Source organism: Bufo bufo, chromosome 5 (genome assembly GCF_905171765.1).
Source record: "Bufo bufo chromosome 5, aBufBuf1.1, whole genome shotgun sequence".
Lineage (NCBI taxonomy): Eukaryota > Metazoa > Chordata > Amphibia > Anura > Bufonidae > Bufo > Bufo bufo.
Genome location: NC_053393.1, coordinates 104,256,701 through 104,274,997, shown reverse-complemented (window position 1 = coordinate 104,274,997; position 18,297 = coordinate 104,256,701).

Here is an 18,297-nt window from a genome sequence, read left to right as displayed (position 1 = left end):
TTAGACCCAGGCATAGGAGAGAGGTCCCGTAACAGAGATTCAGGCTTCATGTCAGCAGAGAATCAGTCTTCATGTCATAGCAGAGAATCAGGCTTCACGTCACCCACCACTGGAACAGGCCACTGTCACATATTTAGGCCCCGGCACCCAGACAGAGGAGAGAGGTCCCATAACAGAGATACAGGCTTCATGTCAGCAGAGAATCAGTCTTCATGTCATAGCAGAGAATCAGGCTTCACGTCACCCACCACTGGAACAGGCCACTGTCACATATTTAGGCCCAGGCACCCAGGCAGAGGAGAGAGGTCCCATAACAGAGATTCAGGCTTCATGTCAGCAGAGAATCAGTCTTCATGTCATGGCAGAGAATCAGGCTTCCCGTCACCCACCACTGGAACAGGCCACTGTCACATATTTAGGCCCCGGCACCCAGACAGAGGAGAGAGGTCCCATAACAGAGATACAGGCTTCATGTCAGCAGAGAATCAGTCTTCATGTCATAGCAGAGAATCAGGCTTCACGTCACCCACCACTGGAACAGGCCACTGTCACATATTTAGGCCACGGCACCCAGACAGAGGAGAGAGGTCCCGTAACAGAGAATCTGGCTTCATGTCAGCACAGAATAAGTCTTCATGTCATAGCAGAGAATCAGGCTTCACGTCACCCACCACTGGAACAGGCCACTGTCACATATTTAGGCCCAGGCACCCAGGCAGAGGAGAGAGGTCCCATAACAGAGATTCAGGCTTCATGTCAGCAGAGAATCAGTCTTCATGTCATAGCAGAGAATCAGGCTTCCCGTCACCCACCACTGGAACAGGCCACTGTCACATATTTAGGCCCCGGCACCCAGACAGAGGAGAGAGGTCCCATAACAGAGATACAGGCTTCATGTCAGCAGAGAATCAGTCTTCATGTCATAGCAGAGAATCAGGCTTCACGTCACCCACCACTGGAACAGGCCACTGTCACATATTTAGGCCACGGCACCCAGACAGAGGAGAGAGGTCCCGTAACAGAGAATCTGGCTTCATGTCAGCACAGAATAAGTCTTCATGTCATAGCAGAGAATCAGGTTTCACGTCACCCACCACTGGAAGAGGCCACTGTCACACATTTAGGCCTAGGCACCCAGGCAGAGGAGAGAGGTCCCGTAACAGTGATTCAGGCTTCATGTCAGCAGAGAATCAGTCTTCATGTCATAGCAGAGAATCAGGCTTCACGTCACCCACCACTGGAGGAAGCTGAGTAGGAGGAGGAGGAGACAGGAGGCAAAGAATGTTGCCCTGCGATCCTTGGCGGCGGAAGGACGTGCGCCAAACAGCTCTCCGCCTGGGGCCCAGCCGCCACTACATTTACCCAGTGTGCAGTTAGGGAGATATAGCGTCCCTGGCCGTGCTTACTGGTCCACGTATCTGTGGTTAGGTGGACCTTGCCACAGATGGCGTTGCACAGTGCACACTTGATTTTATCGGACACTTGGTTGTGCAGGGAAGGCACGGCTCTCTTGGAGAAGTAGTGGCGGCTGGGAACAACATACTGTGGGACAGCAAGCGACATGAGCTGTTTGAAGCTGTCTGTGTCCACCAGCCTAAATGACAGCATTTCATAGGCCAGTAGTTTAGAAATGCTGGCATTCAGGGCCAGGGATCGAGGGTGGCTAGGTGGGAATTTACGCTTTCTCTCAAATGTTTGTGAGATGGAGAGCTGAACGCTGCCGTGTGACATGGTTGAGATGCTTGGTGACGCAGGTGGTGGTGTTGGTGGTACATCCCATGTTTGCTGGGCGGCAGGTGCCAACGTTCCTCCAGAGGCGGAGGAAGAGGCCGAGGCGGCGGCAGTAGCAGAAGAGGCCGAGGCGGCAGCAGCAGAAGAGGTAGCAGGGGGAGCCTGAGTGACTTCTTTGTTTTTAAGGTGTTTACTCCACTGCAGTTCATGCTTTGCATGCAGGTGCCTGGTCATGCAGGTTGTGCTAAGGTTCAGAACGCTAATGCCTCGCTTCAGGCTCTGATGGCACAGCGTGCAAACCACTCGGGTCTTGTCGTCAGCACATTGTTTGAAGAAGTGCCATGCCAGGGAACTCCTTGAAGCTGCCTTTGGGGTGCTCGGTCCCAGATGGCGGCGGTCAGTAGCAGGCGGAGTCTCTTGGCGGCGGGTGTTCTGATTTTGCCCACTGCTCCCTCTTTTGCTACGCTGTTGGCTCGGTCTCACCACTGCCTCTTCCTCCGAACTGTGAAAGTCAGTGGCACGACCTTCATTTCATGTGGGGTCTAGGACCTCATCGTCCCCTGCATCGTCTTCCACCCAGTCTTCCTCCCTGACCTCCTCTTCAGTCTGCACACTGCAGAAAGAGGCATCAGTTGGCACCTGTGTTTCGTCATCATCAGAGACGTGCTGAGGTGGTATTCCCATGTCCTCATCATCAGGAAACATAAGTGGTTGTGCGTTAGTGCATTCTATCTCTTCCACCCCTGGGGAAGGGCTAGGTGGATGCCCTTGGGAAACCCTGGCAGCAGAGTCTTCAAACAGCATAAGAGACTGCTGCATAACTTGAGGCTCAGACAGTTTCCCTGATATGCATGGGGGTGATGTGACAGACTGATGGGCTTGGTTTTCATGCGCCATCTGTGCGCTTTCTGCAGAAGACTGGGTGGGAGATAATGTGAACGTGCTGGATGCACTGTCGGCCACCCAATTGACTAATGCCTGTACCTGCTCAGGCCTTACCATCCTTAGAACGGCATTGGGCTCCACCAAATATCGCTGTAAATTCTGCTGGCTACTGGGACCTGAGGTAGTTGGTTCACTAGGACGTGTGGCTGTGGCAGAACGGCCACGTCCTCTCCCAGCACCAGAGGGTCCACTAACACCACCACGACCATGTCCACGTCTGCATCCGCGTCCCTTATTAGATGTTTTCCTCATTGTTCCCGTTCACCACAATTTTGAAAATGGCAAATTTGGGAATAGTTTTTCAAACCAGAACAAAAACTGTGCTTTTACGGTCACTACAAATAATTTGACCAGCTAAAACAGTTCAGATTTGGTTGAATAGAAATGTGAGGCCTATTTTTTTTGCGCTGTGTGACAGATATACCTTTAATCACAGAATTAGACATGTATCTGCACGGTAGCATGTGTGTTAAGTTTTTCTGAATGACACTATCAGCACCTTGAATCTAAGATATCCTTTTTGGGATAGATTTAAAGTAGGCCTGATATAGCAGAAACTACTTATTTTGAGAATGGCAAATTTGGGAATAGTTTTTCAACCCAGAACAAAAACTGTGCTTTTACGGTCACTACAAATAATTTGACCAGCTAAAACAGTACAGATTTGGTTGAATAGAAATGTGAGGCCTATTTTTTTTTGCGCTGTGTGACAGATATACCTTTAATCACAGAATTAGACTTGTATCTGCACGGTAGCGTGTGTGTTAAGTTTTTCTGAATGACACTATCAGCACCTTGAATCTAAGATATCCTTTTTGGGATAGATTTAAAGTAGGCCTGATATAGCATAAACTACTTATTTTGAGAATGGCAAATTTGGGAATAGTTTTTCAACCCAGAACAAAAACTGTGCTTTAACGGTCACTACAAATAACTTGACCAGCTAAAACAGTACTGATTTGGAGGAATATAAATGTCAGGTCTATTTTGTAGGCGCTGGGTGACAGGCTCAACTTGCCCCTGATGTAGTATATGGCCAAAAAATAACCACACTATTGATGGTTAAATGCACTTGGGTGACACAGGCTCAGCCTGCACCTGATGTAGTATATGGCCAAAAAATAACCACACTGTTGATGGTTAAATGCACTTGGGTGACACAGGCTTAGCCTGCACCTGATGTAGTATATGGCCAAAAAAATAACCACACTATTGATGGTTAAAAGCACTTGGTGGTAGCTTGTGCTGGCGCACCACAAGCCACAAAATGGCCGCCGATCACCCCAGAAAAAAGTGATATAAAAACGCTCTGGGCAGCCTAAAAAAAGTGAGCAATTCGATATTAGCACTTCAATGATCCACAGCTGGAGATCGATCACTGAATTAAGTTTTTTGGAGGAGTTAATCTGCCTAATCTCGCCCTAACGTCGCAGCAGCAACCTCTCCCTATGCTTGAATCAGCAGAGTGACGTGCAGCGCTACGTGACCCAAGCTTATATAGAGGCTGGGTCACATGTTGCACTGGCCAATCACAGCCATGCCAATGCCAATAGTAGGCAAGGCTGTGAAGGCCTCTTGGGGCAAGTAGTATGACGCTTGTTGATTGGCTGCTTTGCAGCCTTTCAAAAAGCGCCAAGAAAGCGCTGAACACCGAATCCGAACCCAGACTTTTACGAAAATGTTCGGGTTCGGGTCCGTGTCACGGACACCCCAAAATTCGGTACGAACCCGAACTATACAGTTCGGGTTCGCTCATCCCTAATCATGAGGACTATAATATTGTAAATAAAACAGTGATCTCAAGACCGTTGGCTAATAAGCTTTTGTCCTTGCAAGAATTTATTAGATACTTTTTCATGTCATGGTGGAAATAAAAACCCTTTTGACAACATGCAATCATTTTGAATAAACAATTGAAAAAAATACTGGATATTTGCATATTAAAAGCAAAAAAATTGCAATAAAATTTGCAGACAGTACAGAATTACAGCCTTTAGCTCCTTAAATAAACACTTCTAAACTGTTATATAAGAACATTTGACTTTTTCAGTATGTAGAAAGGCATCATTTCAAGTTCATTTTTTCCATATTTCTATAGAACATAAAGGAATGAAATAAAATTGAATGTTCAAATGCAAAATTAAATTTATTATCATCATTTTGAAATTGGTATGTGTTAGTCTTTAACTCTACTCTAGAAATCATATATATTTCTGACAAATGTGACATCTATACTGAAAGAACGGCATGATTAATAGTCTGAATGATTAATTTGTTTCCGTATGAATTCAGTTGATTGTTTCTTGGCACTTAGAAGGTTTGGTAATTTAAAGTTTTTATGATTGCACTTAAAGATTGGAATATTTTATTTCTAACCATTTTTTATATTAACAGTCATTAAACAATAGAGAAGAATTGCCTGAAAAGTCATTAGGAAAATTTGCATGGACCCTTCATCACTCATCTTTATGTAAAGTTAATGCATAAATGAAACTTGGGAAATGAAATTAAAAATAGATAGCATAGTTTAGCCAGTAATAAATCAAAATGCCCTAGGAAGTGAATCTCAAAGTTGTACAGATATATATATATATTTATATATATACACACACATACAGTATATATATTTTGTGGGGTTTCGCTGTGGTAGACAGGATTAGCGGACGCAGTATAGAGGCAACAACAAGCTCTTTAGATCAAACAGTTCAGTGTTTTATTCACACTTTAGGCAACTGACAAAACAAGCAGTCATAAACAAGCAAAAAGTCACCTTGCGGTGTTGGTGGTAATTCACATCTTTTGGCAATTCTGCCTCAAAGAGTCCTTGAACATAGCAGCACCAGCCTTTATCCAGACACAAGGCTCCCAGATCCTAACACAGAGACCTTGCTTCTGAGCCCAGCTGCCTATTTAAAGACAGCCAGGTGCTGCCAAAACCCGGACCAGCACTTAAAATCCGGTCCGGTATTTGACCTGACCTAGCTGTAAATCAGCCCAGCAGCACATGCTGGGAGGAAAATACCTGTTTTCCCAGACCAAACCTCTCACTGTGTTACAATATATATATACAGTTGCAAGAAAAAGTATGTGAACCCTTTGGAATGATATAGATTTCTGCACAAATTGGTCATAAAATGTGATCTGTTCTTCATCTAAGTCACAACAATAGACAATCACAGTCTGATTGAACTAATAACACACAAAGCATTAAATGTTACCATGTTTTTATTGAACACACCATGTAAAGATTCACAATGCAGGTGGAAAAAGTATGTGAACCCCCAGACTAATAACATCTCCAAGAGCTAATTGGAGTGAGGTGTCAGCCAAATGGAGTCCAATCAATGAGATGATATTGGAGGTGTTGGTTACAGCTACCCTGCCCTATAAAAAACACACATCAGTTCTTGGTTTGCTTTTCACAAGAAGCATTGCAGGATGTGAATGATGCCTCGCACAAAAGAGCTCTCAGAAGACCTACGATTAAAAATTGTTGACTTGCATAAAGATGGAAAGGGTTATAAAAGTATCTCCAAAAGCCTTGCTGTTCATCAGTCCACAGTAAGACAAATTGTATATAAATTGAGAAAGTTCAGCACTGCTGCTACTCTCCCTAGGAGTGGCCGTCCTGTAAAGATGACTGCAAGAGCACATCACAGACTGCTCAATGAGGTGAAGAAGAATCCTAGAGTGTCAGCTAAAGACTTACAAAAGTCTCTGGCATATGCTAACATTCCTGTTAGCGAATCTACGATACGTAAAACACTAAACAAGAATGGATTTCATGGGAGGACACCACAAAGGAAGCCACTGCTGTCCAAAAGAAAAACATTGCTGCACGTTTACAGTTTGCACAAGAGTACCTGGAGGTTCCACAGCAGTACTGACTAAATATTCTGTGGACAGATGAAACCAAAGTTGAGTTGTTTGGAAGAAACACACAACACTATGTATGGAGAAAAAGAGGCACAGCACACCAACATCAAAACCTCATCCCAACTGTGAAGTTTGGTAGTTTGGGGCATCATGATTTGGGGCTGCTTTGCTGTGTCAGGGCCTGGACGGATTGCTATCACCGAAGGAAAAATGAATTCACAAGTTTATCAAGACATTTTGCAGGAGAACTTAAGGCCATCTGTCAACCAGCTGAAGCTCAACAGAAGATGGGTGTTGCAACAGGACAACGACCCAAAGCATAGAAGTAAATCAACAACAGAATGGCTTAAACTGAAGAAAATACGCCTTCTGGAGTGGCCCAGTCAGAGTCCTGACCTCAACCCGATTGGAATGCTGTGGCATGACCTCAAGAAAGCGATTCACACCAGACATCCCAAGAATATTGCTGAACTGAAACAGTTCTGTAAAGAGGAATGGTCAAGAATTACTCCTGAATGTTGTGCACATCTGATCTGCAACTACAGGAAACGTTTAGTTGAAGTTATTGCTGCCAAAGGAGTTTTAACCAGTTATTAAATCCAAGGGTTCACATACTTTTTCCACATGCACTGTGAATGTTTACATGGTGTGTTCAATAAAAACATGGTAACATTTAATTCTTTGTGTGTTATTAGTTTAAGCAGACTGTGATTGTCTATTGTTGTGACTTGAAGATCAGATCACATTTTATGACCAATTTGTGCAGAAATCCATATCATTCCAAAGGGTTCACATACTTTTTCTTGCAACTGTATACCCCTGATCTACCTAGTTGACAGCTTAATAAATTTCACAAATTTTTCCGTTACATTTTCGGGTGACATTCAACCATTTTTGGCGTGAATAAACCCCTGCTCTGCATAGGTGACAGGGACCAAACTTTAAAAAAATAATCAGTTCCATTGGTGGGTGACATTGACCCATTTCTGGCGATGAAAAAACGCTGCTCTGCATAGGTGACAGGGACTTAAATTTCTAAAATTCCTCTTTAATTGGCCCTTTCATTCGATACTTCTGCTTTAATAACTTGTCCCATATTTCTGCTTCATCCCATTTGAGCCATCGACCTCCCTTGGATGAGGTCTCCCTTTCTCATGCTCCTTCTCCTGCGTGGAACACTGATTCGCTGATAACCGTGATAAACATGGTAGGCTCAGAAAAGAACATCGAAAGTTGATAGAGAAGATATCCAAATGGATCGTGGATGTCACAGGGACGTGCAATGAGGCAGAAGTTATCTAGAGTCAGCAAAGCGGCAGCAGGGCCTCTCCTGGCTAACGTTTCCATATCCAAAATACCCCAGTGGCATTCCCTATAATTTTTTATTAATTATTCCAATAACAGGGCAGCTTAAGAGTCCTGTTGTAACAATCCTACAGGCTCAACTGAGTCAGAGGACAGCTGGCTGGAGGTAGGAGTGGAGCTCAGTGGCAAGGACTGCAGGCAGGTAGTAGGTGCAGGAAGTCTGGCAGAGGCATAGTCGGTTGGCAGGCGGTGGGTCAGGGCAGGTGGCAGTATGCGTTGTCAGACAATCCGGATGGGCAACGGTGGTAGCAGTTCAGTAGGTAAGGACAAAGCAGAAGAGTCGTTGGTAGTCAATTCCTGGTCAGCAGTGGACTTACAGTAGTAGCAAGAGCAGCAGATGAGGAGAAGCTTGATCAAGGCTCAGGAGCTCAATAATCAGCAAGCTGGAGTGCAAGGGGCTGGACTTATATAGGGAAGTACCAGGTGTGGGGAATCAAGGGTGATGAGCAAGGCTTGGCAAGACTGAGGTTAAATAATAGGCTTCAGAATGTTCTGAGAGGTCGGTAGCCTTGTAAGCAGGGCTACCGCCTGGGATGTGGCTGGTCACGGGTTCAAATCCTGACACCTGTATTTTTATTTATTGTCACTACCTCCCCGAGTCGGGAGTGGGTAATTGCCGCGCGCCCCCTCCTTAACTTGGAAGCTTATGCTTCAATAATTTGTCTCGCATTTCAGCTCGATTACATTTCATTTCATCCATTGACCTCCCTTGGATGTGGTATCCCTTTCTCAAGCTCCCTCTCCGGCCTGTAACCCTGATTCCCTGCCACCCGTGATCACCATGGTAGGCGCATAAAAGAACATCGAAAGTTGATAGAGAAGATATCCAATTGGATCGTGGACATCATGGGGACGTGCGACATGGTGGAGCAGTATGTGTGCACATGCCTTCACATACTGACTGATGGGTCTGCCCCTTCAACTTCTGGGTCTCCAAATTGGGCACATGGCCTGAGTTTGCCCTTTACGCCTTGGAGGTGCTGGCCTGCCCTGCAGCCAGTGTATTTTCTGAACGTGTGTTTAGCATGACTGGAGGGGGTTATCACAGGTTATATTTTCCTAATGTTTTGGGGTGTACCCTAATTTAAAAAAATATATATAACCAAAAAGCAGTGTAAGCTACCTCCTTCTCCTCCATCCACCGCCTCCTCAACCTCCTACTTCATATAGACCTTGTCCTCCTAGATCAAGATTATTATTTTTCATTTTTACGTATTTTATGTTATTTAAAGTCATTTCCCTATCCACATCCACTTGCCATGCTCTTAACCACATTTTGATGCAATTTGCAGCCCTCTAGCCCTTTCTATGACATTTTTACTGCCATTTTAGTGCTCAAAAGTTCAGTCCCTATTGACTACAATGGGGTTCGGTTTCGGCGTCAAGTTCGGGTCCCGAACTCGAACTTTTTTGTGAAGTTCGGCCGAAACCTGTCGAACCCTAACATCCAGGTGTCAACAGCGGCTAATTAAAAATTACAGGGAATGTCACAGGTATTTGGGATGTGGAAGGAGATGTACCCCAGGTAATGTCACTGTCCGCAGTGGACACCGTCTGAGAAAAAAGTACACTGGATGTCACTGATATATTTTTGGATGTGCACACGTTACACAGGAAATGTAGCGCAGCTAATGTCACTTTCCACAGAGGACACTGTCTATGGAAAAAGTACACTGGATTTCACAGATATATTTGGGATGCGCACACGTTACATAGGAGATGTAGCGCAGATAATGTCGCTGTCTGCAGCAGCCTAACTATTGCACGCTATTTAGCTAAAAATAGATATTGTAGCCACACAAAATAGTCCTTAAAAGGAGTTTTGGGTCTGTAAAGTTTTAGCAATTTAGCACAGGTTGTGCTAAACATATATATTGCTGCTGCCACACACAACAATAGTCCTTAAAATGACTTTTGTTTCTCTGACAAGTTTTTCAACTTAAAAATAAAATAATCACTCCCTACACTATCTTTCCTTTGTTCAGCACAGCTCTCCCTGACTAACACTGAGCCAAACACGTGTCATCGGGTGCTATATAGCACCCGATGACGCGTTTCGGCCAGCCAATCACTGTAATGCCAGTAACCAACATGGCTACGGCATTACAGTGAAGGGCAGTACTCAACTGCACATTTATTGGCTGCGTAGCAGCCAACAAATTTGCGGGGAAGAGACTCGAGCATTGCGCTCGAGCACATGCGGTATTCGGCCGAATACCGCCATGTGCCGATCATCGACATGCTCGAGCTGAACTGGTGTTCGGCTGAGCATGCTCGATCAACACTAATTATTATCTCTTACAATACATGAAATTTAGGTCAACTTAAAAGAGAAATATACATGGTACAGCTATTGGTAGACTCTCTTATCACAGTATATGTGGTAGAGAGCTCTGACAACTAACTTCTTTATCATTTAATGCTAGAGAAATTTTTAATATGTCCATTGTCATTTATTATAAAAAATACTTTAGAAATTAGCAGATTTGTTATATCTCTTCACAAGCTCACTCACTAGTATTTAAAAGCCAAAAACTATTTTATGTACTTCAAGCACTATTACTCATACTCTTCTGTTGCTGGTTACGATTAGATTCAAGCAGGGTGTATAAAATATAAAACATAATGAACAATAATGAATGTTTCCCATTTTTGCTTGTCAGTATGAAACAAAGAACAAGATGTTTTTTTTCTTTTACAATTTTTTGCCTTAATGGATCTCTGAAAAGGACATAAAACAGAAACAGCAGACTAACAGCAGACTTAACAAAACCACTACCCTACTGTAGATGCATTACATTAGACATTTGCTTTGAATTGAAGTTCTGCTCCATATGGTGTACAGTATATATCTTGGAATATTTCTTTTTATGTTATGCTGCTGGGACTAGCACATGACAGTTGAGTTAAATTTTTGATTGTATAAGAGGTTTCACAGCAATCTTTAAATATAGTGCTTGTTCAGGTCTAAATAAACTAGTAAAGTACTTATTTTCTATCTAGGCTGTCCTTTCATCTTTGCTTAAAAAAAGCCATGTATGAAGTAATATAAAAAAAATAAAGCATGTTTTTGAAAATGGCAATTGTGTGTACCATTTCATACTTTTAAAAGTAATGCACATATCAGTGTAGATGAAAGAAAAAGTGTTTTCATCCATTTAGATTAGGAACAGACTTATTAGTTTGCAATTTCATGCTATTCTTTGGCTTATAAGAAAACAAAATACTTATTTCCAATTGACAATATTTTTATATAATAATTAACATTTAAAGATTTTAAAGCGATATCAACAAATTATCTGTTAACCCCTCCCCACAACTTGATGTAACTATACGTTGAGTTGAGGACTAACTTCCCCCACCTCACTGTAAAATTATGGCAAGTTGTGCCCATGCCATTGGAAGTGGGAACAGACTGTTATATGCAGCCAATCTACTGCTACAGCAACCACGATTGGAGTTAGCTCCAATTCCAGCTGTTTAACCCCTTAGATGCCATGGTCAATGAAGATTGCGCCATTGCTTTAGGAATCGTAAGTGCAGTACAGCTCTATTGCTTGACCAGGGCTATTCAATACAGACAACTTCAGCCTTGGCCAACATCAGGACTGTACTGCGAGTGTGCCAAGTGTCAGCGTAAGTGCGAGAGCCAAGAGAGTGTGCATCACCATTTCTTGAGCCTGTCAATCAAAGCTGGGTGGCTGAAATGGCCACGATAAGGAGTGGAGCTTTTGGTGCAATAAGGACAACAGTGACACCAAGCAGCTCATCTGCCTATTACAAAAAATGAGATTTCTCAGGAATGGAAGCACAGATCTGGATCAGGACAAAAGCATTTTCAAAAGGAGACAATAACCAATCTAAACCCAAACAGAGAGATATGAGGTGATGGAAAATGTCACATAAGCACTAACAATATGCTGGAATGGCCCCAAAGACTGGTACAGATAGGTGGTGCTCAGCTCACTAGCCCATATAATCCATATAAGAGTAAGAAGCAGCAGCACTCACCACATCTTCAAAATCGTGGTTCTTTATTGAGGTATAAAATATACCATGGTCTAAGATGCGGGTGACATATAACAACTCACTTTTTGCACTATCCGCGCTTCATCAAGCTCCCTCCAAAAAACTTGTTTTTAATATTTTCCATGTTTCTAATTTATTCTGGCATCATTTAAAAAAAATGTACTTTTATTTTTTGAGGACGTTAGATGGCCATTTGAAACTTTTTAAATAAAATTTCCAAATCCTATTTTTTTAGGTACCAGTTCAGTTCTAAGTGGTGTTGAGATACTTATATATTAGGTCCCCCCATAAAGCATCACATTTTAAAAACAGCACATCTCAAATTATTCCAAAGTACTAGAAATGAGCAAATCGAAATTGACATGTGGAATTCAATCCGAATTTCAGGAAAAATTCTAAAATGTCTTCTGCAAGTGTTAGGACATGGAGCAAGGAACTCTGAGAACGAGGGATCACCCACAATGTCATGCATGCAACCAATCAGCAGCCAGCCAGCCCTGCAATGTTACAGACCTATAAATAGCCTCAGCCATCTTGGATTCAGCCATTTTCCAGTGTACGTAGTGCAGGGATAGATGTCAGCAGGCACTAGGGACAGTGGTAGAAAAGACTTTAAAACTTTTGCTGTTTAGAAGTTCAGGAAAAGGATAGAGAGAATTCATTCCACAGTATTAAAGGGCTTCTGTCAGCCCACTAAACTACACTGCGATTTATGCATACATAAGTTAAATAATCATTTTTGTTCAGTAGAATTCTATAAAAAGCGATTTTTAAAATATGCAAATTACCTTGCTACCAGCAAGTAGGGCGGCTACTTGCTGGTAGCAGCCGCATTCTCCGACCCTAATGACGCCCCCTCCGCATTGTGATTGACAGGGCCAGGGAACGGAATCGTTCTCTGCTGGCCCTACCTGTTAGCATTTAAAATCTGGCGCCTGCACCTCGGCCGTACCTATCTTCAATCTGCGCAGGCGCACTGAGAGACGGCCACTCGCTCGGCCGCTCCATCCTCAATGCGCCTGCGCCGATGATGTCACATCTACACCCGGCGCAGGCGCATTGAGGAGAGAGCGGCCGCCTCTCAGTGCGCTTGCGCAGATTGAAGATACGTACGGCCGCAGCGCAGGCGCCAGATTTTGATTGCTAACAGGCAGGGCTTTAATGTAACTTTATTCTTTCATGAGTTATTTACAAGTTTCTAACCACTTATAAAATGTGTTCAATGTGCTGCCCATTGTGTTGGATTGTCAATGCAACCCTCTTCTCCCACTCTTCACACACTGATAGCAACACCGCAGGAGAAATGCTAGCACAGGCTTCCAGTATCCATAGTTTCAGGTGCTGCACATCTCGTATCTTCACAGCATAGACAATTGCCTTCAGATGACCCCAAAGATAAAAGTCTAAGGGGGTCAGATCGGGAGACCTTGGGGGCCATTCAACTGGCCCACGACGACCAATCCACTTTCCAGGAAACTGTTCATCTAGGAATGCTCAGACCTGACACCCATAATGTGGTGGTGCACCATCTTGCTGGAAAAACTCAGGGAACGTTCCAGCTTCAGTGCATAAAGAGGGAAACACATCATCATGTAGCAATTTTGCATATCCAGTGGCCTTGAGGTTTCCATTGATGAAGAATGGCCCCACTATCTTTGTACCCCATATACCACACCATACCATAAATGTTTTTATTCCAACAGTCTTGGAGGGATCTATCCAATGTGGGTTAGTGTCAGACCAATAGCGGTGGTTTTGTTTGTTAACTTCACCATTCAAATAAAAGTTTGCCTCATCACTGAACAAAATCTTCTGCGTAAACTGAGGGTCCTGTTCCAATTTTTGTTTTGCCCATTCTGCAAATTCAGTGCGCCGATCTGGGTCAACCTCGTTGAGATGCTGCAGTAGCTGGAGTTTGTAAGGGTGCCATTTGTGAGTAGCTAATATCCGCCGAAGGGATGTTCGACTAATGCCACTCTCCAGTGACATGCGGCGAGTGCTACGCTGTGGGCTCTTGCTGAATGAAGCTAGGACAGCCACTGATGTTTCTTCATTAGAGACAGATTTCATGCGTCCACATTTTGGCAAATCCAACACTAAACCAGTTTCACGAAACTTAGCAAGCAGTTTGCTAACTGTAGCATGGGAGATGGGTGGTCTCGTAGGGTGTCTTGCATTGAAATCTGCTGCAATGACCCGGTTACTGCGTTCACCAGACATCAACACAATTTCTATCCGCTCCTCACGTGTTAACCTCGGCGACATGTCAATGGCTGTAAACAAAGAGAAACTTGTAAATAACTCATGAAAGAATAAAGTTACGTTAAAACCAAGCAATTTCGTGTGAAATTCCCAATAAGTTTGATGTGTCACATGACCCTCTTCCTATTGAAAAAACAAAAGTTGGATTAAAAATGACAAAATAGTGATGGAAGCGAGCACTCACTCTATGGCAATTACTCAGATTTAATATATTTGTTATTAAAATAGTACATATTCAATATAAAATACAATCAATATAAAATGCAATAGCACATAAAACTAAATGGTCGACCATATATATGACACTGTTAGAATTGTCGCTGATAGCATTCAATGTAAACAATGGAAGAAATAATAGCTCAGCATAAATGGTTCTCCAATGGTATCCTAAAGTGACCACTGAGGAAGGGATGTGGAATCATCCCGAAACGCGTCTGGGATATCAGACACTCTGCTGAAACCTCCGTTGAAAGAATCTTTGCATGGCCATGCTATAAAGAGAAAATATTAAGTTAAAGAACGAAACTCTGTGACAATTGAATCGCCCCAAACATCTGAGTGAGTACAGAGACCAGACGGAAGTCCCACTCGTAACATCGCAAGATCGGGCTAGATTGTCAGAGCCTGCAAGCTGTGAAGATGGAGCGGCGTCTCCAGCACACTATTTGCAGTTTACTAAGGAAGAGATCTCCAAACAAAACACCATAGGAGGTAAGATAACTCTTTCCTTAGCAAGGGCCATCCTCCATCTAGAGGTAAGAGCCGTGCCGATATTAAAGACAAATACAAATTAATGACTTAACAGCTGAAAACAGACAACAGCAAAAGTGTTTGATGCGATTAAGTATATGAACTGATACATTGATCCGGACGCTTCAACTTGTTATAGGAAGGATTACAAGCATACCAGTGTGCACCATTGTGCAGGGATCCAACGGGTGTCCCTTTCTTTCTTTCAATTATTTTTGTAGGCACACACGCCCTTATATTCACCTTTCTTTGCACCTTATGGATATTATTATATGTGCACTATCCTGATCTCAGGAAGAATTTTTTCTATCACCCCAAAAGAATTTTTATCGTCACCAAGTTTCATCACCATTTTACTTTAGGATACCATTGGAGAACTATTTATGCTGAGCTATTATTTCTTCCATTGTTTACATTGAATGCTATCAGCGACAATTCTAACAGTGTCATATATATGGTCGACCATTTAGTTTTATGTGCTATTGTATTTTATATTGATTGTATTTTATATTGAATATGTACTATTTTAACTAACAAATATATTAAATCTGAGTAATTGCCATAGAGTGAGTGCTCGCTTCAATCACTATTTTGTCATATTTATTTTACTGAGGTGGGGCGTCCTCATTTTTAGCTTGTAGCACCGTACCACCCGCTAACAGCAGTGAGCCACTTCATCTAATTGATTATTTTTGGATTAAAAATGGCCGACTTCAAAATGGCCGCCATGGTCACCACCCATCTTGAAAAGTTTCCCCCCTCACATATACTAATGTGCCACAAACAGGAAGTTAATATCACCAACCATTCCCATTTTATTAAGGTGTATCCATATAAATGGCCCGCCCTGTATATTTGCATTTTAGCAGTGCAGTTATATGTTCTAAAGTTCTTTTTGGCATGTATTAGTGGCAAAAAAATATATATTATTTGCCATTCAGCGGTGCAGTTATATGTTCTAAAGCCCTTTCTGGCATGTATTAGTAGCACAAAAAAAAATATTTACCATTGTGTGGTGAAGTGAGAAAATTATAGCCCTTTTTAGCGTGTATTAGTTGCAAAAAAATATATATTTTCCGTTCAGCAGTGCAGTTATATGTTCTAAAGCCCTTTTTGGCATGTGTTAGTGGCAAAAAATTATATATTATTTACCGTTCAGCGGTGCAGTTATATGTTCTAAAGCCCTTTTTGGCATGTATTAGTGGCAAAAAAGGATATATTATTTGTCATTCAGCGGTGCAGTTATATGTTCTAAAGCCTTTTGTGGTGTGTATAAGTGGAAAAAATACGGGCCTATTTGCCATTCAGCAGTGCAGTTATATGTTCTGAATCCCTATTTGGCATGTATTAGTGGCAAAAAAAAATTTTTTTCTGTTTAGCGGTGCAGTTATATGTGCGGTATTTTTGCGTGCATTTGCTGTTGTATGGTGTAGTTAGAAAAATATAGCCCTTTATGGCATGTATTAGTGGCAAATAAAATATATTTGCCGTTCAGCGGTGCAGTTTTGTGTTCTAAAGCCCTTTTTGGCGTGTATTAGTGGCAAAAAATTATATATTTGCCGTTCAGAGGTGCAGTTATTTGTTCTAAGCCGTTTTTGACATGTATTAGAGGCAAAAAAATATATATTTTCCTTTTAGCTGTGCAGTTATATGTTCTAATGCCTTTTGTGGCGTGTTTAAGTGGAAAAAAATAAGGGCCTATTTGCCATTCAGCGGTGCCGTTATATGTTCTAAATCCCTTTTTGGTGTATATTAGTGGGAAAAAAGGGCTTATTAGCTGTTGTGTGGTAAAGTGAGAAAATTACAGACTTTTTTGAGGTGTTTTAACTTCCTTTTTATTTATTTATTTGATCTAACAGTATGTCAGACAGAGAACTGCCAGGCCCTGCACAGGGGAGTGGCAGAGGCCTAAATGTTTCTGGCCCAGGCACAGGTCACAACAGAGTAAGGGGGCGTGGCAGCAGGAGTCTCAGCGAGAGGCTTGAGCTCTCAGTGTCATTCTAGCGGTCGTGTCTTGACCAGCAACCCAGCAGTTCTTGAATGGTTGACTTGATCATCCACTTTGTCCTAAGTGACATCAGACACCCCCAGCCAAGAGTCGGTGGAATTGTCAGACACAACCCTTAGTTGGCATGGCCCGGGAGCAAGCCTTGTGCCCTCACCTGTCCTCAACCTGCCTCTGTACTTTTCTGTTCCATCCTCCAGAGAAGTATTATATGCTGTGGGCTCAGCTTCACTATACAGTAAGGAATAGATACTTGAGGACAGTCTGCAGCTACTGGCCAGCCAAGATGTGGAGGAGACATGTGATGAGGAGAGTGGCGTGGGAGCTGGTGTTGCGAGTGGTCAGGCTCCTGACGCAGAGACCGTTGAGGAGGACATCAATGACTTGCAAACAGTACTCGATGATGTAGCTGATTGCACTTGGGAGCCGGGTGAATTAGGGGCTTCATCATCATCGGGAGAAGAGTGTGGCAGCTTGTCCGTGAGTCAGCGGTGGAGCCAGCAAGTCGCTAGTCTGGCTGGGAGTCAGCAGGGTGGCAGCAGTGGGAGGTTGGAAGCCAAACATGCCCGGGGTAGACCACCCACTTTGCAGGAGCCTATCTGCCTGGAAAGTATTGGTGCAGGGGTTCACGGAAGCAGCGGCGGTAGCAGTCAGTGCAAAATGTTAGGGGTAAGATCACCTACTCAGCGGAGTGGCAGTTTTTTGTTAAGCTGCCTATGGAAGTGTACATGGCCATTTGTAGAATCTGTGGGCAGAAGGTGAAGCGTGGCCAGGGTGCCAATGTTGGCACCACGGCCCTGCATCAACATATGCAGCGTGACCATAAAGTGGTCTGGGAGATCCGTGGTTACGATGTGGTGGTCCAGACTGCCGCTGCATCACCCAGTGGCACGCACTCGATTTCAGGCAGTCAAGGCTCCACCACCTCAGTCGAAGGGAGCTGTCTGTACGTCCCATCATCTGCTGATCCTGATGCTCCTGCTCCTCCTCCTCGTCAGTCATTCTGTCAGCAATCGATCACCAAAGCAATTGCCAAGAGACAACAGTATGCGTGCACTCATCCAATGGTGCAGAAGTTGAATGTGCTTCTGGCCAAGTTGCTGGTGCTGCAGTCCCTCCCTTTCCAAGTAGTGGACTCTGCACCTATCAGGGAATTGATGGCTTGTGCTGAGCCGAGGTGGAGAGTCCAAAGCTGTCATTTCTTTGCCATGCCTTGCACACGTATGTAGAACAGAATGTGGGACAGCCTGTTGGTGTCTGCCAAAGTACACCGCAGCGCCGACATTTGGATCTGTAATTACAGTCAAGGACAATACATGTCCTTAATGGCCCAC